The sequence below is a fragment of the Rhinatrema bivittatum genome, chromosome 1, assembly GCF_901001135.1.
Source record: "Rhinatrema bivittatum chromosome 1, aRhiBiv1.1, whole genome shotgun sequence".
Classification (NCBI taxonomy): domain Eukaryota; kingdom Metazoa; phylum Chordata; class Amphibia; order Gymnophiona; family Rhinatrematidae; genus Rhinatrema; species Rhinatrema bivittatum.
Genome location: NC_042615.1, coordinates 105,248,384 through 105,271,462, shown reverse-complemented (window position 1 = coordinate 105,271,462; position 23,079 = coordinate 105,248,384). Strand labels below are relative to the sequence as shown.

General features: G+C 39.5%; 1 pseudogene; it reads right to left on the bottom strand.

Annotated features, from left to right (window-relative positions):
• Nucleotides 1-14,192: 14,192 nt before the first annotated feature.
• LOC115092933 lies at nucleotides 14,193-17,559 on the bottom strand (annotated as a pseudogene).
• Between the last annotated feature and the right edge of the window lie 5,520 nt (nucleotides 17,560-23,079).

Genomic DNA, 23,079 nt, shown 5'->3' with positions numbered 1-23,079 from the left:
GCAATTGCTGGGAGGGGTTTTCCGGCTCTGGTATGCCTTTTCTTTAACCGCAGGGGGGAGAGACAGTGTCGGTGGCCCCGCAGGTACATTGTAGATAAAATTCCTGTGGGAGGGGTTTGCTGACCCTGTCCCACTAAGCCTCCTTTTCAGCCTTGCTGGTTCCTTCTTTCTTCTGCCACAGGTGGGAAGGCTTTTGCCGGTGGCCCCATTGTTTGTTTGTTTTTTCTTTGGTTGCTGGCAGGAGAGTTATTGTTGGTAGCCCCTCTGAGCCTTTTTCTTGGCATCAGGTGGGTTGGTGCCGATCCTTTCTAGGCCTCTTCTTCTATTGCTTGTTTGCATACTACGGGATCTGGGGACACTTTCTGCCGGCACTGCCTTGCAATTTTGCACCATGCCTGGCCCACAGTTCTATAATCAGGCAGGGGCTAGGCATGGCTGGGCATGGTTTCCAGCTCCCGCAAACGGCAAACAACTCCATGGTGCCTGGCTTCATGCGGTTGTAAAATTAGGCTGGGCAGGAGCTGTGGGAGACCATGTGACCAGGCAGACCGATAGCTAACTTATGTGGCTAACTCTACTCCTTCCAGAAATGAACCTCGCATGCCTCCGGCCTGCCCCTGATTTATACTCATATATTCTAGAATGTAGCTGCAAACAATGATGAATATCGCCATTTTGCCATTTAGATGGCAAAATGGTGATAGTGTTTTGTCCAAATGGTACAAAACACAGCAGCCCGTTTACTAACAAACACCAGGAAACGAGACCATATTTCCCCAATTCTAAAAGACCTTCATTGGTTACCAGTTCACTTCAGAATCATCTACAAATCCATATCCTTGATATACAAAATCATCCATCAACACACCACAATTGACCTAGAATTTCCTCTCAGCTTACACAACTCCACAAGACCTACCAGGGATGCATACAGAGGATCCCTCCATGTACCCCCTACTAAAACCACTAGTCACATTACCTTAAGAGATCGAGCCCTCTCCACAGCTGGCCCACTGTTATGGAACTCCATCCCTCCCAATCTCAGACAGGAGCCTTGCTTCCTAAGCTTTAGAAAAAGACTCAAGACTTCGCTGTTTATGCAAGCTTTCCCGGACTTAAATTAATGCATCTCGCCATCAACATATCCAACACAGCAGCTGTACCTCTTCTCCTTGTATATAATTTAGTCTCTGCTAAACTATCTTTATTTCCTCTGATCCCAGTTCAATAGTCCTTGTTAATTGTAACTGCTTTCTTCGACACTTTATTTCTGTTTTTGATGTATTTATTGCACCTCTGTTTATTTGTAAACCAGCATGATGTGATCATTTCATGAATGCCGGTATATAAAAACCGTAAATAATAAATAAATAAATAAATAAATGTATCTGTCTAAATGGCTTTTGAACATCGACTTCTAAAAGTATTGGTTGCAAAACTAAAAAGTGTACATATGCCATGGATGTTGTTTAAGAACTTAAGCTTGGAAGCCCAAAATGATTAGAAAAAGTAGAAAGAAGACTTAATGATTGCCAGCATGTGAAAGAGGTTATTAAAGTCAAAAGGGCATCTTTCAAAAACTCAAAGGTGCATCCGAATGAAGAAAATAGTTAACATCATAGACAATGGAAATTTAGGTGTAATACATTAACAAAGCAGGCCAAAAGAAAACTGGATAATAAACGACACAGAGGCAAAAAAATTCAAGTATATTCAAATTAAGAAGACATTGAAGGACATGTTTGGATCATTAGCTGACTGAGGGGTAGAAGGGGCATTCAGATAAGATAAAGCCATAGCAGAAAACCAAAATGAATTCTTTGCTTCAGTCATTAACACAAAGGATATTAGGGAGATACCTATGCTGGAAGCATTCATCTGTTTTACTCCTATTTATATGCTACTGGCTGGTCTCTGTGCGGGATACAGGCTTTATGCAGATAATATTCCGTTTTTTGTTCCACAGTGCTCTACCTGATCCAACACTGCTGAGATGATTTCTATGTGTTTATCTTCTATTAGGCAATGGCTGAAGCACAATAAATTACTGCTTAATCTCTCTAAGACTGAAGTAATTGTTTTTTGTGATGCTCTAACATTGAACAATTGCCAAAAATGTTTCATGTTGAGAACATCGAGGTTTCAATTGTTTCACATGTTTAAAAGCTTGGTGTTTACATTGATTCTGACTTGTTATCACAAGTACAAATAAAGTCAATCATAAGAAATATTTTTTTTAAGCTTCAATTATTTCATCTTAAAGCCTCTGCTATATGCATCTGCTATAGATATTTTATCAAGGCTATGGTTTTGTGCTTTTGAGTTACTGTATCTTGATCTATGTTGGGCTGTCAGCCTATGTTTTAAAAGTATTGCAGATACTCAAAAATGCTACAGGAAGGTTGATTTCAGGAAAGAAAATGAGAATGTTATCCTGTTTTATATCAACTGCATTGGTTACCAAAATTGGTTACCAAAATTGTTCTGTTAGTCCATAAGCCTCTTATAACTTGATCTATCCTTTCAGTGATTGCTAGTTCTTTGGATTAGATTTTTTAAAAACCGCATGCATCCATATGTGCGCAATTACCGGTGCGTGCACATGGACGCGGCTATTTTATAACATGTGCGTGACAGCTGAATACTGAAAAAGTGATGGCACCTATGGTAGCTCATTTTTTGAGCTTGAAACATACTTTTCAACAAATTTCCTGGACCATCATTGATCACTTCCCCAGTCTGTTAGGGGTGGTGATCAGGAAAAATGATTGGCCATGAAAGAACAAATATGGATTTTTAAATTAAATTCAAAAGCTAAGAATGGGTTGAATGAGGACATTAATTAGCACAACCTTCTGTGATATAGGATGGGATATATTTGCCCCATTGGTTATTTAGCGGTGTTGATTGACATCTTCAAAAATTGGTCATTGTGCTTTGTTGGGGAGAAGGTGTAACCAACGAGTAAATTGACTACATTTTTGTCTCACAGAAGATTTGTTTGGTCAAGACGGTGAGTTCCCCTGAAGTAGAGAGCAGTGGAGTAAGCTCTCGAAATGCTGTGTGTCAGGTGTTGGCTGCATTCCTTGCTAAAAAATGAACTAAGTATTTTTGATACAAGAAACAAAAGAAACAAGTAATGAAAGTATTTTATTTGCAACAAAAAATATATAAAATTTATTGCATTTCATGTAACACAATTCCTATGATAGTGTTTCCCTGCAGCATTTCCAGCTGTTGAGACGTAATGTTTGAGGAATTGTGTTTCTGATTAATTATTTTAAGGCTTTGGTGCTGTTTTGTCAACTTTACTGATTATTATTGAATATCAATATTTAATTCCTTCCATTGTGAAAACTGATCATTTAGTCTTTCTTTTTTGCTTCCTTTCTTTCAAATGGTTGTCAATCATTGTGAGGACTTTTTCTCTGATCCCACAACAAGATAGAAGCCAATATACTAAATCACAATAAAGCCAGGAATTAACATTAATGGCCATTTGTAACATGGACATTATATACTGTCATTGGGTTTTTTCAGGGGGTATTCACTAAATTTGCTTAATTTGCCCTGTGGTCCTTCAAAAAAATAAAAAATGCATTCTTCATACCAGCATCTTTTATCCAGAAAGAAAGCACTGTCTAATGCATAGCATTATATTAAATGCTAAATGTGCTAATGAGCATTAAATCCAGTGTTTTGTGGCAGGTAACACAGATATGTTACCCTGATGATAATACAAGGATCAATATGGAATCAGATTTCCTCTCTTTAGCAGAATGCAGTCGCACAGGTCTGTCTTTCACTCTTTCCCCACAAGCAGGGATGAGGACCCTTTGTGCCCTTACCCCTAGGATGAGATGATCCTCTAACACCTTGCTCTAAACCCCCACCCCCATCTATCCCAGCATCCTCTATATTTTGTATTGGGGCAGGATAGCACTCCTATCTCCTGCCACATTGGATTTGCCATTCAAAATTATGCAAGATTACTTTATGTTGTCCTTTCTCCTGGGAGAAAAGGACAGAATAAGTTCAGCCATCTTCATTTGAATGGTGGTGTAGGTAGGGCAGGAGTGTATTTTAGACCTAGTCCTTAGTGGAACACAGGATTTGGTGTGAAAATAGCAGTATTGAAGCCACTTGGCAATAGTGATCACAAGGTGATCAAATATTGACTTAATAACTGGAGAGAAGACACCAAAGAAATGTATTGTAACAGCATTTATCTTTCAAACAGGTAACAATGATAAAATGAGTAAAATGGTTAGTAGCGGTATGCAGGGATAAAAAAAAATGTTTTCATTTTTCAGTTCATTTTCAGGAGGTTTTTTAACTTGAATTTTGGTTTGTATAATGTTGTATTTGTTTCATTCATGTGAAAAAAAAGAGTCAAACATAAAAAACAAACAAATAAAAACAAACCAAAAAAAAAAAATGGGGCTTTTCAAGGCCTTCTCAAAAATCACATTGCATCAAAAATATTTTTTCTTTCTATTGTTGGTGCTATAAACTTTTCATAATATTTCATCACAATTTATTTGTTAATTTGGGACCTTCATAACACCCATGGTTTAACAAGCATAGACTTGTGTTTTCACCGCTACGGGTCCTTTTTAATCATCGGCCCACTAATTCAGTTTTGCAAATTTTTCTTAGAGTTTAAACTTTTTTCTTAAAATGTCAAAGAACGGTACTTCCCTTATTCTTTGAGCATATTCCAGAGTCAAGAGTCCGAGTCCTACGTGTACACGTTTTGCAAGCCGCTGCTTCAGGGACTTCTTAAATTGAGTCACTCAGCCCAGTGCTCCTCAGGATGATTCAAAGGGTGCTGCTGCGGGAAATCTCTGGATACTTTTGTCATGGATATTTTCGAAAAACTTCTCAATTTAATAGAGGTCCATCTCAATAATTCAGACCTGCCACCATTTTCTGTTTCAAGGCCTCTCATCCCCACCATCCATATCTCACACCTGTATAAATACTGGAGCAAGGATCCCCCCTGGTCCCCACTTACCCAGTTTGGTGGGGATCCGCTGGCAAGGCCTAGGCAGAAGCAGACTGATACAACCTCGGCCTCGATCTATTCAAGGCCAACACATTGGCCTTGGTCCAGGTCGGAGCCCAGGCTCAGACCTGACGCTGAAGCCTTGACCTAGACCAAGGCCCAATGCAGGGGCCTGGCAGGGTCTCAGTTAGTAGATACATTTTATGCTGCTTATCCAGAGATAGCAATGGATTTCTTCAACACCACCTTAATAATAGTTTATGTATTTTTCATCCAGGAACTTGTCCAAACCTTTTTTAAATGCAGTTACACCAGTAGCTTTCACCACATCCTCTTGCAACAAATTCCAGAGGTTAAATATTCATTGATTAAAATAATATTTTCTCTTATTAGTTTTAAATGTATCACCTAGTAACTTCATTGTGTGTCCCCTATTCTTTGTACTTTTTGAAAGAGTAAACAGCTTGTTCCACATCACTCATTATGTTATCGACCTCTATCATATCTCCCCTCAGCAGTCTCTTCTCCAAGCTGAAGAAATCTAACTTCTTTAGCCTTTCCTCATAGGGCAATTGTTCCACCCGCTTATCAATTTGGTTGCCCATCTATGTACTTTTCTAATTCCACTATATCTTCTTTGAGATAGGGTGACCAGAACTGCATACAATATTTAAGATGAGGTTGCATCATGGAGCTATACAGAGGCATTCTGATATTCTGTGTTTTGTTCTCCATTCGTTTCCTAATAATTTCTAGCATTCCATTTGCTTTCTTGGCTTCTGTTTCACACTGAGCAGAAGATTTCAACATATTATCAATAATGATGTGTAGATACTTCTCCTGAACGGAAACTTGTAAGGTGGAACCTTAATTTGTTTAGCTATAATTTGTGTTACTCTTCCCTAAGAGCATCACTTTGCACTTATGCACATTAAATTTCATTTGTCATTTCCATGCCCATTTTCCTAGTTTTGCAAGATCATCTTGCAAAATGTAACAACCCTCTTGTGATTTAACATCTTTGAATAATTTTGTGAGATTGGCAAATTTGATAACCTCACGTTGTTCTGATTTCGAGTTAGTTTATAAAGATATTAAAAAGCAGAGGTCCCAGAACAGATCCCCGGGACACTCCATTGTTCTCTTTTCTGCATTGGAAAAACTTATCATTTAGCCCTACTCTCTAATTTTCTATCTTTTAACCAGTTGGCAATCCTCAATAGGATATTGACTATATCCCATGACTTTTTAATTTCCTGTTATGAGGGACTTTGTCAAATGCTTTCTGGATATCCAAATACACTGTATCTACTGGCTCACCATTATCCATTTTTTATTTATGCCCTTAAAAGATATGGCAGATTGGTGAGGAAAGATTTCCCTTGGCTAAATCCACGTTGACTTTATCCTATTAAAATATGTATCTATCTACATGATCACCAATTGTATTCTTTATGATAGTTTCTACCATTTTGCCTGGCACAGATATCAGACTGATCTGTAGTTTCCTGGCTGACCCCCTTTAAAAATTAGTATTACATTGGCAACCCTATAGTCTTCAGGTACTATATATGATTTTAATGATAATTTACAAATTAATAATAACAGGTCTGTAATTTCATTTTTCAGTTCTTTCAGCACTGTGGGATATATACCATCTGGACTAGGTTATTTGCTACTCTTTAGCTTGTCAGTTTACCCTATTACATCTTCCAGGTACACTAAGATTTGTTTCAGTTCTGCTGAATCATCTCCTTTGAATATCATTTCTAGCACTGGTATCTCTCTTACATCTTCCTCAATGAAATCTGAAGCAAATAATTATTTATTCTCTCTACTTTGGCTTTGTCATCCCTAAATGCCCCTTTTATCCCATGATCATCTAATGGTCCAACCAACTCCCTCGCAGGCTTTCTACTTCAAATATACCTGAAAAGTTTATATTATGAGCATATGCTCCCATGGCAATCTTCTTTTTAAATTATTTCATTGCCTTCCGTATCACTGTTTTGCATTTAACTTGCCAATACTTATGCTGTTTCTTGTTTTCTTCTTTTTGATCCCTTTTCCATTTCTTAAAAGATGTTCTTTTAGCTATTATAGCCTTGATCACCTCAACTTTTAACCATGTCAGTAGTTTAGGCATACTTCCACCTTTTATAATGCATGAAATACATCTGGTCTGGGCTTCTAAGATGGTATTTTTAAACAATGTCCATATCTGGTGTAAACTCTTAATCTTTGCAGCTGCTCCTTTCAGATTTTCCTAAACATTTTCCTTATTTTATCATAGTTTCCTTTTTGAAAGTTATATGCTGTCACAGTAGTTTTCTTAAGTGACTCCCTCCAGTTATTACATCAAATTTGATCATGTGGTGTGATCACTATTGCCAAGTGGCACCAACACTGTTACCTCTTTCACCAAATCATATGTTCCAGTATGACTAGGTCTAAAATAGTTTCCTCTTTTGTACCAGTTGCATCATGAAGCAGTCATTTATTTTATCTAGGAACTTTACCTCTCCAGCCTGTCTTGATGTGACATTCACCCAGTCAATACTAGGGCAAGTGAAATTGCCCATTATTGCTGTGCTGCTGATTTTGTTAGCTTCCCTAATTTCTTTTAGCATTTCATTGTCTGTTCATTCTGGCTAGGTGGACGGTAATATACCCCACTTCTATTTTATTCTCCTTTTCACCTGGAATTTCTATCCATAAGGATTCAGTATTACATTTTGTTTCCTGTAAAACTTGTATCCTGTTCGACTCAATGCCCTCCTTAATATATACTGCCACCCCTCCACCAATTTGTTCAATCCTAACATTTCAATATAATCTGTACACTGGCATCACAGTATTCCACTGGGTATCCCCATAGCTGCAGAATTGTATAATACAATGAACATTTTTAGACAATGTTATGTGCCTCAAGTCTTCTGAATGAAAATTGTAAATAATCTATCTTTTGAATTGTTCCAAAGGAAACTATGGCTCTATTTCTAAACAATCTGTTTTCAGTTTTGGATGCTTAATGACTTAGGAAATTTGGGGATGAAGGGTTGTGAATGTAGTTGTCATTGAAGCATTTGAGTTAGAATAGGGAAACTGAAACAATGGGTTATCATAGCCCATATTAAGAAAAGGAATGATATTTTTAGATTGATTTCATCAAAGAAAAAATAACATAGAGACCAATATTAAGTTGGAAAAAATGTCAGGGATCTGAAATAAACATAACTGTATAAAATGTACAGCATTGTCGCCTTCAGCAATATTACTACTTTTATAATATTCTCTCAGTAAAAATGGCTAAAATGTTTAAAATTGATTTTCAACTGTAAGGTGAATAAATATACCATTTGTCATGTCATTATTATTATTAAGCATTATAAAAGTCATTAAAAGTCTATATGAAAAGCCAAATTCTTCTACCTATAATAATTTTAAAGGAGAATTTTGAGAAGTTGTTCTAAAAAATTAGCACATACACATGTAAACAGCATATTCTTGCATATATGCTGTTTTATAAACTGCAAAAAGCATGTGTAAGGATTTATAAGTAAATTTGTGTGTTAAAAAAGGGGCATTATGGGGGCATGGCTAACATTTACACATGTAAGTTGCTGTTTTATAAGCAATTTACGCATAGGAATGGTAACTTTCAAAGGTCGCGTGGGTGCACATGTACATGTGTGTGTCGGCATGCACCCAGCAATGCACAATTTTATAACATATGCACATATACATGCACATCTGTTATAAAATAGCCTAGGCATGCTTATGTGTGCATCTAATTTTGCACAAAGCCAGGTAAAATCAGGTTTGAGTTGTGCAAGTGGGAGAAGTTTATAACAGGTACATGTCCATACCATGACCAGTTTTGCCAATTCATCCATCAGGTCACCCAGTCTAGAGCTAGGTTTATAAAACACCCCTGTTTCTTTTTCATTCCCCCCCCCCCCCCCCAGTTACCCCAGACCTCTTAAAACCCTCAGGGTTGCCTGTATTTTATTTTTTTAAATTACACAGCCTCCATAGCAGAAGTAACCTAATGGGGCACTGGACCTGGGCACATGCCCAGGCATGTAGGTACTTGCATGTATATCTCTTGGCCACACCCTTAATGCCCTTGCTCCACCCACACTACATCCCTTTTATTCTCATGTGAGATGTGCACACATCGGTATATGTACACACAACCCCCCCATTGTAAAATCAGTGGATCCCCACATGTGCTGGATGCATACCCTTCTCCAGATTTTGGCATGTGCATCTCTTTTAAAATTCAAATCTTAATGGTCAATTTTAAAAATCTGATGTGTGCAAAAATGAGAGATATGCAAATATGTTAGGCCGGTGCATGCTGTGCAGATTTTAAAAGCCACCAGAGTACAAACACATATCCCGCTATGTGCACAGATGAAAAGTTCTGAAAAAGGGGCAGCACATGGTCTGGACAGGGCATGGGCATTCCTGGATTTCACCTTGAAATTTGCACATAAATACTTACATGCAGAATTGGATCGAGGAAGAGCACTCAATGTCATCTATTTGGATTTCAGCAAAGCTTTTGATACCATCCCACATAGACTTGTGAACAAAATGAGAAGATTTGGAGTGAGCACCAAACTGGTTGATGGATACGAGACAGTGTGCATTGTAATGGTAAATGGAACCTACCCTGAAGAGAGAACCATGTTAAGTGGAGTGCCACAGGGATTGGTATTGGGACAGGTTCTGTTCAATATCTTTGTGAGTGACATTGTGGAAGGGATAGAAGGTAAAGTTTGTTCGTTTGTGGATGATTCCAAGATCTGCAACAGAATGGACACACCTGAAGAAGTAAAGAGAATGAAAAGTGATTTACAAAAGCTTGAAGAGTGGTCAAAGATTTGGCAGCTGGGATTCAATGCCAAGAAATGCAGAGTTATGAATCTGGGACGTGGTAATCCAAAAGAGCTGTATGAGATGAGGTGAAGGAAGGCTGATGTGCACGGAACAAGAGTGGCATCTTGGGGTGATAGTTTCTGGTGATCACCAGATCATGATCTGAAGATAGCGAAGCAATGTGATAAGGCAATATTTAAAGCCAAAAGAAAGCTGGATTGCATAGAGAGAGGAATAACCAGTTAGAAAATGGAGGTGATGATGCCCTTCTACAGGTCTTTGATGAGGCCTCACCTGCAGTACTGTGTTCAGTTCTGGAGCCCTTATCTCAAAAGGGATAGAGACTGGATGGAGGCAGTCCAGAGTAGGGCTACCAAATGGTGTGGGGTCAGTATCATAAAACCTTTGAGGAGAGACTGAAGGATATTAAAATATATACCCTGGAAGAGAGGAGGCACAGGGGTGATATTATACAGGCCTTTAGACACCTGAAAGGTTTTAATGATGTACAAACGTCAAACCTTTTCCATTGGAAAGAAATCAGTAGAACTAGGGGTTACAAAATGAAATTCTGGGGAAGATGTTGTCGGAAATTATTTCTTCACAGAGATAGTGGTGGATGCCTGGAATGCCCTTCCAGAGGAGGTGGTGAAAACCAAAACAGTGAAAGAATTCAAAAGGGCATGGGATAAATACTGTGGATCGCTAAAGGCTAAAGGCTGGAAACGAAAAAAAGATTGCATGGAATAACTTGCTGGTGCGGCAGTTACTACTCTTAACCAATAAGCCTTGATACAGTTGATGCAACTCCATCATTGCTTTCTGCTTCAATGGCAAGGGGTAAAGGGGAATTGATACGTACAGCAACCAACAAGGGCCCCAACTTTTACGGACTGGGGAAACAAGTATGTAGTAATTTGCTGATGCAGTGGTTACTACCATTAACCAATAAGACTGATACTTTGACGTAACTGAAACATTGCTCTCTGCTTCAACAGCAAGGCACAGGGGCAGATTTTCAAAAGGGTATGTGCGTAAGATACACGCATACCCCACGAAAACCTGCCCCAAGCTCCCCCTGCGTGGGCTCAGCCTATGCTGAATAGGATCGGTGGCGCGCGCAAGCCCCGGGACGGCGTAAGTCCCAGGGCTTTGCTAGGGGGGGGGGCATGTTGGGGGACATGTCAGGGGTGGTGCGATATTCAGGGGCGTTCCAGGGCGTGACCCAGGCCTCTGGACCAGCCCCCGGTCGGGTGTTGGCGTGCCAGCAGCCCACCGGCGTGCCCGAGTTATGCCTGCCTCGGGCAGGTGTAATTTTTCAAACAAAGGTAGTGGTGGTTAGATAGGGCTGGGGGGGGGGGGGGGGTTAGGTAGGGGAAGGGAGGGGAAGGTGCGGGGGGGTGGAAGGAAAGTTCCCTCCGAGGACGTTCCAATTTCAGAGCGGCCTCAGAGGGAACGTAGACAGGCTGCACAGCTCGGCGCGCGCAGGCTGCTGATTTTCCGCAGCCTTGCGCATGCCAACCCCAGATTTTAAAAGATACGCACGGCTACACGCATATCTATTAAAATCCGGCATACTCTTGGACGTGCGGGCATACTTTTTAAAAATCTGCCCCATAATGGGGAATTGGATTCAAACAGCAACTAATGAGGCCCTGACTTTTAAGATGTGGAAAAATTATAAGCATGGGGTAACCTACATGGCACCACAGATACTACCATAAGCTTACTGGGAAGAATGGATGGACTATTTGGTCCTTTCCTGCCATAATTTATATGTTTATATGTGTGCTGGGGTCCCCTGCCACACAGTTTTACTTTGATATGGATGGCGTGTAAGATAAAAAAACAAAAAAACTAAACCCATCAGTGGGGTTTTAAGGATTGAGGCTAACATGTCAGATGGGAAGCTATTAAACTAGGGGTAGGAAGTCCTATTCCTTATCTGGGTAAACTGGGAATAGCTTCAGCACTCATATTTTAAAATCCCCCCACTTGTGCAGTAGAAGTGGCATTTGTGCACATAGGTGTGCGTCAACTTAAAATTGTGTGCACGTTCAGACTACTTTATAACACGTGTGCATATATTTGAAATTTACCATCTTAGGGATAATTTTCAAACTTATTTATGCACTTAAAACTGGGTTCTACATTTGTAAATGCATTTTACCCATTTAGGTGGGCTTTTGAGAATTGCTACAATATATGCCATTAAATTATCTATAGGATATTCATGTGTAAATGCACTTTGTGTGTGTAAATGGTTTTTGAAAATTGCTACAATAGTATGTTACATTGTGAAACTGTTTTGAAAATTACCTCCATAGATTTGGCAGCTTGCTCATGTATATTTACACTTGCTCTATATCTGCAGTAAGTGATGTAAAAGTATAAAAAGTGAAATACTGACTGGGTGAAAAGTCTGGGTGAAATAGGGGGAGTTGAGTTTGAAGAATCAGGATGATCTTGATGACCTGCAGATGGACTCGGTGAACTGGTAGATTAATTGGTAAAACTGGTAATTAAATTTCCTTGCACATTTACAAAGTTTCCCAATTTATGGGGGGAGGGGACAATTTGTGTAAATTACACAGGTAAAATGTCCATGTGTATATTTTTAAAGCTAAATGTAAAAATACATAAGTATAGCAGAAAAATCTTGAAAGCATTTCTTATCAGATATATTTTGACTTCCTGCTAAATAGCGGCACTTATCCTGACAAGTTCTGACTTATCTGGATAAGTATGATATATGGATAAGTCTCAAATAGAGCTACTTATCTGGATAAGTAGTGCTGTAAAAACTTTTCTGGCTATGGTGACTTTGCTGATACTTAGCTGGATAAATCAAATCTTACCTGGATAAACACTGATGCTTAGCTGGATAAATGGAATTTACCTAGACAAGTGTAATACAAATTTGCACACTCTATTTACATGCATGCCCATGTATGTATTTTTTTTTTAATTCTTTATTTTCAATTTTGAAATTTTTTTCCAAGATATAAACTCTTTACAGAAAAAATTGATGTCTAATACAAGGAAATCTAAATAAAATAATGTAAAGACTCCTAGTAATTCAAGTTACATCTTAATGCATTTTAGACATCATAATTATAGGATAATAAGGAGATGGCAACTAAAGCATTTGCACAAGAAATTAATACAGAATTTTCCTATTATGACTATTTAACTAAGCACTGCAAGGAACCCATTCTCATTCTACTCCAAAGCTGCTGCAGATGCCTGCGGAGTATGAGCGACCAAAAACTCTTTTAAATGTTTAGGCTCTTGAAATATATAATTATTACTTTTATAAAGTATGCAAGCCCTACAAGGGTATTTTAAAGTAAAACGGGCCCCTAACTTGATTACATCTCCCCTCATTGATAGAAATTTCTTTCGACATTGTTGTGTCAATTTAACCACATCTGGATAAACCCAGATGGGGAAACCATAAAGTTTAGCCTGCCTATTTCTAAAAAATATCCTAAGTATATTATTTCTCTCTGATAGAAAGGCAAAAGAAATGAGTAAAGGTTTCCTTTGAGAAATCTCTAACTCCAAAGATTGCTCTAATATATCTGTTAGATTAAAGGCTAAATTTGGCTCTTTCGTCTGGGTGGCCTGATGTAGATAATATGCCTTCACAACTACGGGTAATGCAGCTTCAGGAATCTTTAATACTTGCTGCATATATGTTCTAAACAAGTTTAAAGGTGTAATATCTTTAATAACAGGAACATTTATTATTCTCAAGTTATGAGCCCTTAGTGAATTTTACATCTGTATGTATTTTATAACCTGTGTATAACATACAGCTGTTCGAAATTTATCCTCCCTGTTTTAAAGTCATTTCAAGTAGAATACAGATTAAATTTACAGTATACACAACAATAATCCATTGCTAAGTGGAAAAATGTTATAGTGTGAATTTGCTAGTTTTTAATGAATAATCCATTGAGATAAGAGATTATTTGGCTGCCATACTGCCATAAAGTTTGTGGGGTAGCAATGAAGGGTTAATATTTCCATAAAACAAACTATTTCTGAAGTAAGAGTAGGACATTCAGAGAAAAAAAATATCTTGCTTCCCTCAAAATTTTCATTTGATTATAGTTTTTATTGTATTTCAAAAACTAATGTCCAAAACAACTCAATCTAATGCCAATGATTTGCTATTTCACTGTTTTCTAATCATATTGATTTTACTACTATGTACCTCTTTCTTTCTAGATTAATTCAGTTTTTTAAAAAAATCAGATAACATAAGCTAATACAGAGAAAAATTATAAGATTATCTGAATGTAACAGTATGAACATATTGAAAAAGAAGACAAATCTTGCATAATGCATTGCAGTCACTGTAAAATATAATAAGGCACCCTGAGCAAAAATTGAAGAATTCTAAACTTTGACCTGCTTTACTGATCTCCATGGGCACATACACTAAATCCAAACTCTGTTGGTACTGTAGCTATAGTAGTATTGCCTACAACTTTGCCATTGTGCCATATGCTTTTATTTCCCTCTAGATCAACTTTATCCATCACCAAGGTTAGATGTACCAGCCGCCGCTCAAGTCCTTTTTCTTTAATCTGCTTTAGTGATTGATTGCTTATGAAATCCAATGATTTTCTTGAAAGCTGACCCCATTTTAGCCTGCATTTTGAAGAGAAAAAGGTTCATAAGATCCTCATATTTTATGTTTATCATCCACATCTGGCAGTTGTCTCTTTCTCCCTTCTCCTTGATCTCTGGAGGTCATTTCTTCCTTTCTCCCTCCTTGTAACCTTATAAGCTTCCAGAGGGTTGGTGTCACAATTCATCTCTGCTTCCCAGGCACAAAAGGCTTTCTTCAGTCTCAACACATTCATTGCATAGGTTCTAAATTTGCCAATTGCTTCCTCCTGGCCATTTTCCATAATGGCACTATAGAGAGATGCAATGTCTTGTAGAGATGCAATGTCTTGTAGGGATGTTGCTATTCAGTATCCGTTGGGCCGGGACCCAAATCCATTGCATCCATTTTGGGGAAACCCGATTCGTCCATTAGTTGCATTCGGTATTCGTTTTCTATTAAAATTGGAAAAACAAAAAAAAAACACAATGGCACCAGCCATCCATTGCTCCTATCATGTAACAGGGGCCGACCAATGGCACCGGTAGCCCCTGTGACATAGTAAGGGCAAAGGCTATTGGTGCCATTTTGAATGGTGGCAGCCGATGGCCCGAGTGCAGGAGATCACTTCAGGACCCCCGCTGGACCACCAAGGACTTTTGGCAAGTCTTGGGGGGGATCAGGAGGGTGGGGGTTTTATTTGTTAATGATATGTTGCATTTGTGGGGGTTTGCCATACATTTCATGGACCCACAAATGCAATGAATAGGGACCTATACGTTGCAGTTTGCACATTCGTTCAAAAAGAATGCACATCCCTAGTGTCTTGGCACTTGTGGTACAGCACCCAGCCCAGATCACCTGTATAGGATATCCTAATGGCAGTGAGTGCTTTGTTTGGACTGAAGGAACTTAAAGGTGTTGTTGCTGAGGTCCTCAGATGTTAGTTTCTGCAGGAACATTCATGTCAGTGATCCTGCTAAACCTAGAATACCAATCTCATCTGTTTCATTTTTTTTAATTTCTACGCTTTATCCACCATCTGCTGCCACCTCTTCTATCCACCTGAAATCATGAAGCGCCGAACAAGAACCTATATCCAGATGAGAGACTGGGAGCTCAGCATATATATGAATTTTCGGTGTTAACATATGACTTACAAACAGATGATCCAAATGTTTAACATAATCTGTGCCCTTCACAAAAAACTTGCCAAGTTGTGTCAGGTCAATTAAGCCCACTTTTTCCATAATATGTTTATACTCATGGCCAACTGGCTCAAACTAATTTTGTTTGTTGAAGACTGGACATGTATGCAATATCATCTCCGGGTTTGTAGAACCAGTGAGGTTGCTACCATCCTGCATGAAAACCCATACAACACTGAGAAGAATTTCATAAACTCTAATGATTCTTTCTGTAGGTCTTCCAACAAACCTTTCTTCTTTAGGATAGCCAACAATGCTGTTGAATCTGTAGGACTCCCTAGCCTTTTATTTTATTTATTTATTTTATTTAGTGTTTTTATTATACCGGCATTCATGACAGGTGTCACATCATGCCGGTTTACAATTAACAGGGTGTGAGATATACAGAGAACTAAAAAATTATAACGTGCATGGTTAGAAAATTGCAATTACATTAAAACAGGGTAGAGCACAACTGGGAGCTGAAGGGAGAGAAGAAGAAGGAGATTAACTGAAGGCAGATTATTTACAATAGTGCAAAATTAATAACAGTGAGGTAGATTTGATGTAGTGATGGAGATGGTTAACAAAGAGTTTGTAATGACTGAATAAGTGGCTGGAAGGAAAGGTTCAGTTGAGGTCTGGATACGCTTTTTTAAAAAGCCATGTTTTCAGCCTTTTGCCTTTGCTGTGTTATATAGTATTGTAGTCCATTTTCCATACTGGTTGGGAACCATTTCTATCAGATCAAATGGTACTTTCCAGTGCCAACAGATGATTCAATCCATATCCAGAACCACAAGCAACCCAGTAGTTTCTAAAACCCTGATGTGGGACAACCATCGGAAGCTCTGAACATTACAATATATAATTGGACTTGAACCTATGTTAAGTATGCCTGGTTTTTCAGGATTGGAACCATGTCCATAGCTGCCTGAACATGGTCCATTATTTTCTCTAAATAAGATTCAATAAGTTCCTTTCCAAACCTCGGAAGCATGCCTTCCATTAACTAAGACTCCTGTAGCTTTATTTTATCCGGACTTTTACATGGACCAAATAAAAGCCCATCTTTTTCTTGCCTTAGATAATAAGATCCTTCTAGGTCACAAAAAATAAAAACAAAACACTGTCAGTTTATGCTTCAGTTCTTTTACTTCAGGGACTGTTGCTGTGATCACCTAATGATGGTGAACAGGAGTGAGAGGATGCTCTATTCCTATAATTTTTCCTACTTCTCAAGCCCAGAAACCTGTACTAGGAAATTTCCTGGCTCCAGATGCAAGGGCCATCTTAAGAAAGGGTATATGTGGCCATCTCCTGGATAAAAAAAAGTCCTGCCAAAACCTTTTCCATTTTCAGAAATGGAAACAACTCGTGCACTTTCTCAAGTTCAGTAAGATGCTATAACCAGCACATGTCATTTTGTATCTGAATTTATCCACTCTTGTTGGGATAGAAGCAATTCTAATATTGCATGGCAACAGCCTGACCAGTCTCTTCTTCCAGCTTATCATAAAATTTAATACTTTAATAATGGATTTTCTTCAAATGAATTCCAGGGTGGAAATAATTTTTTAACCGAACTGCATGCCAAGTAGATCCTGCTGTTAGTTCAGAATTTTCTAGAAGAAATACATCCTTCATGCCAGCTTTAGCCAGTGGTAAGCAACACAGCCACTTCAAATGATCACCACCTCTGCTGAGTCTTTCCATCTCTTTCTCAAAGATGAAGCTGGATTGTTTGCTCTGAGATTTTTATTTATTTTCTCTCTGTGAAGAGTCAGGTTTTGGCCAGTTTGGAAGGGGATTTCTGACCATCTAAGGGTTGCCCTGCCCACTGGCTGGGCCAGCATGTCCTATTAGGCAAACTAGGCCTGGGCCTAGGGCACTGACCATTAGAGGGTGCCGAAGACTAGATCAGCCATGTGGAATTGCAGTGGCAGCAAAGAGGAGTGGAGATTTGGTGCACCATGAGCAGCACCCAACCTGTTCATGACCCAGAGAAGCACACACTAGGCAGGCACGATCGAGAATGAGGTAGGAGATGGGGCCAAGAATGGGGGATGGCAGTGCAATTAGGGGGTGTGGCAGTTTGACCAGGGGGGCATGAGATCAGGCGGGGGGGGGGGGGGTGCAAGGTAGAAGACTTGCCAATGGCACCCAGTCCCTTTGCACTGGCCCTGCTCACTGGGACTGCCATCCTCTAAATCCAAACAGGTGGAAAATTTCCTTGTCTAGTAGAAAAGACTCCTGCACAGATAGAGGATTAAGGAATTGTAAGCAGAGAAGACAAAAGACTGTGGCTCTGTATCTTAATTATTGTACCATTATCCAATTGATGTTGAATTTTAAGTTAGGCACTCATGCGGTGGTTCAAGTGTCATTATCTGGCACTCAGCACCCAGCGAATAGAAAGTACCCCTCTCCTAGGGATACCTAAAGGGAAGCTAGCCACCCCCTGCACTGTGACCTGACTGGTACCCTTTTATCCTCAAGCCAAGGGATCCACACCATGGGGAAGGGGCAGTAGAGAAGAGCTAGTCTGAGTTCCTTAACCAAAGAACTTACAAATAAATGTATGGCCCCACCTGTGCAGGACAGGCACACCGGGATGGAGGTTACTTATTTAAATTGCACAAGCTATTGGTGGTGTGGAAAATTAAGTTTTAATTTCTGAGAATAGTTCATAAGGTCCTTTGTTGAAAGGTGCCTTTCAGTATTAGTGCACATCTGAAAAATTATACTTAAAGAAAAACATTCCGGTCCCAGAGAAAAAAATCTTTTGAAAATTCCCTCCCTGAAAGATACTTACTTATGCAAAACCAGGGATCATACTTTTGCCACATTACACCCCAAAAATGTGGCATGCACCATCTGAGTCATTGAGGGCTAAATCTGATTATAAATATTTTCTTAGGGGGTTCTGTTTTCCTAGGCATTTACTATTTCATAGGCCCACCTGAATAATGAGAAACAGGTTGTTGAGTTGGTTTTACTATTCAGCAGTTTGGTTTGTTAATGTTTAGTAATAGGTACTGTATTTTATTTCATGCTTATTTTATGCATATTATTTGAAACTCACTTAGAATTTAAAATAATGAGAGTAAAATGTCTTTTTTTTAATTACATTTATATATACTTTTCCCTATTATGAGTACACATGCTAAATTGTCAAGTTGGCAAACTACAATTTTTGAGCCCACTAATTTATACATACTGAGCCTTGGGAGAACATATAGAAAGACATGGTTTAATGGAACAAAGTCAGCATGGCTTTACCCAGGGCAAGACTTGCCTCACAAATCTGCTTCACTTTTTTGAAGGAGTTAATAAACATGTGGATAAAGGTGAACCAGTAGATATAGTATACTTGGATTTTCAGAAGGCATTTGACAAAGTTCCTCATGAGAGGCTTCTAGGAAAAGTAAAAAGTCATGGGATAGGTGGCGATGTCCTTTCGTGGATTGCAAACTGGCTAAAAGACAGGAAACAGAGAGTAGGATTAAATGGGCAATTTTCTCAGTGGAAGGGAGTGGACAGTGGAGTGCCTCAGGGATCTGTATTGGGACCCTTACTTTTCAATATATTTATAAATGATCTGGAAAGAAATACGATGAGTGAGATAATCAAACTTGCAGATGACACAAAATTGTTCAGAGTAGTTAAATCACAAGCAGATTGTGATAAATTGCAGGAAGACCTTGTGAGACTGGAAAATTGGGCATCCAAATGGCAGATGAAATTTAATGTGGATAAGTGCAAGGTGATGCATATAGGGAAAAATAACCCATGCTATAATTACACAATGTTGGGTTCCATATTAGGTGCTACAACCCAAGAAAGAGATTTAGGTGTCATAGTGGATAACACATTGAAATTGTCGGTACAGTGTGCTGCGGCAGTCAAAAAAGCAAACAGAATGTTGGGAATTATTAGAAAGGGAATGGTGAATAAAACGGAAAATGTCATAATGCCTCTGTATCGCTCCATGGTGAGACCGCACATTGAATATTGTGTACAATTCTGGTCGCCGCATCTCAAAAAAAATATAATTGCGATGGAGAAGGTACAGAGAAGGGTTACCAAAATGATCAGGGGAATGGAACAACTCCCCTATGAGGAAAGACTAAAGAGGTTAGGACTTTTCAGCTTGGAGAAGAGACGACTGAGGGGGGATATGATAGAGGTGTTTAAAATCATGAGAGATCTAGAACGGGTAGATGTGAATCGGTTATTTACTCTTTCGGATAGTAGAAAGACTAGGGGGCACTCCATGAAGTTAGCATGGGGCACATTTAAAACTAATTGGAGAAAGTTCTTTTTTACTCAACGCACAATTAAACTCTGGAATTTGTTGCCAGAGGATGTGGTTAGTGCAGTTAGTATAGCTGTGTTTAAAAAAGGATTGGATAAGTTCTTGGAGGAGAAGTCCATTACCTGCTATTAAGTTCACTTAGAGAATAGCCACTGCCATTAGCAATGGTTACATGGAATAGACTTAGTTTTTGGGTACTTGCCAGGTTCTTATGGCCTGGATTGGCCACTGTTGGAGACAGGATGCTGGGCTTGATGGACCCTTGGTCTGACCCAGTATGGCATTTTCTTATGAATTTATCCCGATAGCTAAGACATTATCACAGTAAATTCCCGGGGTTGAAAATTGCCTTCCCTCAGCTGCTGAATCTACTAAGGAGTTCCACAGATTGAAATCTAACCATCATAGGAAAAAAGGAGTATCCCTAGTGTAGGGGAGGTCATGGGACAAAAGGTGTGTGTGTGTGTGTGTGTGTGTGTGTGGGGGGGAACTGGATTGTCAAAACCTCACCTGTACTTTACCATGTAGACCCTGACTGAAGTTAAAGAAGGGTGCAAAGTTTGTGGGTGTGAAACTCCCCGAAAACAAATTACCTGCATATTACTGCGACACAACATGCATTTTATATTTAAAATATTAATATTTCAAAATTTCTCAGAGAACATTTTATCACAACGGTTAATTTTAAATTACTCTTGCAAAAATGTGTATTGTCTGCATTGTATGTGACCTACATTTAAACTAAAATCAATTTCTTTACAATTATTATTATACAGCACTTAGAGATTTTTTTATAAAGATATGCCAAATTGAATGAAGAAATACATTTCTTTTACTGAATTTTTAAAAAACATAAAAACATGTTATTGATATGTTTTGATTTATAAATGACTTTTGCCTGCATAAATGCTTTAGGTGGTGTTACCGTGCCCCGGTCCCTCCGCCTACCTCGGAGCCGGCCCGGCCCGCACGGAGCTCTCTTCAGCCACATAGGCCCGATCCTCAGCCTGCCGCAGCTCTCCCTGCTCAAGGGAGACGCTGCCGACTCGACGCTCTTGGCCCTGCCCCCTAGGCGCATGCGCACACCCGGGGGCTGAGGCTTTAAAGGGAACAGCATGGGAAATTCAAACAGGGCACCCCGGATGACGTCAGATGCTGCAGGGTATTTAAACCCTGCAGCTTGTACAGGACGGGGGCTTGCAACGAGGTTCCACAGTCTTCTGTGTCTTTAGTTGCTGCAGTGTGTCCTGATCATCCTGAATTCTGGTTCCTGACCTGGCTTGTTCCTGACTATGTTTTCAGCTTCTGCTCCTGGTTCTGGTATTGTCTTCTGACTTCTGGCTTCTGAACCGGCTTCGCTCTTGGACTCCAACTTCGGCCTCTTCCACTATGTTAGGTATCTGGTACATGCTGGCAGATGATACAAAATTGTTCAGAGTAGTTAAATCACAAGCAGATTGTGATAAATTGTGGGAAGAACCTCCGAGACTGGAAAATTGGACATCCAAATCACAGATGAAATTTAATGTGGATAAGTGCAAGGTGATGCATACAGGGAAAAATAACTCATGTTATAGTAACACAATGTTAGGTTCCAGATTAGGAGCTACCACCCAAGAAAGAGATCTAGGCGTCATAGTGGATAACACTTTGAAATCGTCAGTTCAGTGTGCTGTGGCAGTCAAAAAAGCAAACAGGTTGTTGGGAATTATTAGAAAGGGAATGGTGAATAAAACAGAAAATGTCATAGTAAGGTCAAAGGCTATCGGCGCCATTTTGAATACCGGCAGCCAAGGGCATGAGTGCAGGAGAGCTCCCGGACCCCCCGCTGGACCATCAGGGAGTTTTGGTAAGTCTTGGGGGGGTCAGGAGGGTGGGGGGTTGTAGTTAATTCAATGTTAGCCGGGAAACAAATAAGAATTAATGCATGAACGTATCGGGGGCTCCCCTTGCTGAATGCAATGTATCTGCCCCCCGACGAATACGAATCTCGAATGCAACATATGGCGTCCCTCTGAACATCCCTACACTCCATGGTGAGACTGCACCTTGAATACTGTGTACAATTCTGGTCGCTGCATCTCAAAAAAGATATAGTTGTGGTAGAGAAGGTACAGAGAAGGGCAGCCAAAATGATAAAGGGAATGGAACAGCTCCCCTATGAGGAAAGACTAAAGAGGTTAGAACTTTTCAGCTTGGAGAAGAGATGGCTGAGGGGGGATATGATAGAGGTGTTTAAAATCATGAGAGGTCTAGAACGGGTTAATGTGAATCATTTATTTACTTTTTTGGATAATAGAAAGACTAGGGGCACTCCATGAAGTTAGCATGTGACACATTTAAAACTAATCGGAGAAAGTTCTTTTTCACGCAACGCACAATTAAACTCTGGAATTTGTTGCCAGAGGATGTGGTTAGTGCAGTTAGTGTAGCTGTGTTTAAAAAAGGATTGGATAAGTTCTTGGAGGAGAAGTCCATTACCTGCTGTTAATTAAGTTGACTTAGAAAATAGCCACTGCTATTACTAGAAACAGTAACATGGAATAGTTTTTGCGTACTTGCCAGGTTCTTATGGCCTGGATTGACCACTGTTGGAAACAGGATGCTGGGCTTGATGGACCCTTGGTCTGACCCAGTATGGCATGTTCTTATGTTCTCAGCTCAATCCTGGCCCTAATGGGGGAGGGTATTGGGGGAGGGGCATAACGGGGGTAGGTATTGAGGCTCAGCACTGGGTTTCCCAGTTGTACTATTGTTTGTTAAAATAATAATGCTGCGGCCATACTAATCCAAAATCTCTAGTGACTGCTCTTCCTTCCTTGTATTCTATGTCTTGGGGGAGTGGAGCAGAAGCCGGGAGGGAACAGTTGTCCTGGTGCCCTGGTTATTAGATAGTGATTGGATTTGATCTGTTAAAAGAATTATACTGTGCATTTGCAGAAAATCACCCAAAACAAAAATCAGTCTTGTCTTCGTTCCCACGTTCAAATTACCCTATGTAGCTCAATTGATTTTTTTCAGAGTTACTTATTCATTCCTCCCACCACTAGCAAACTAA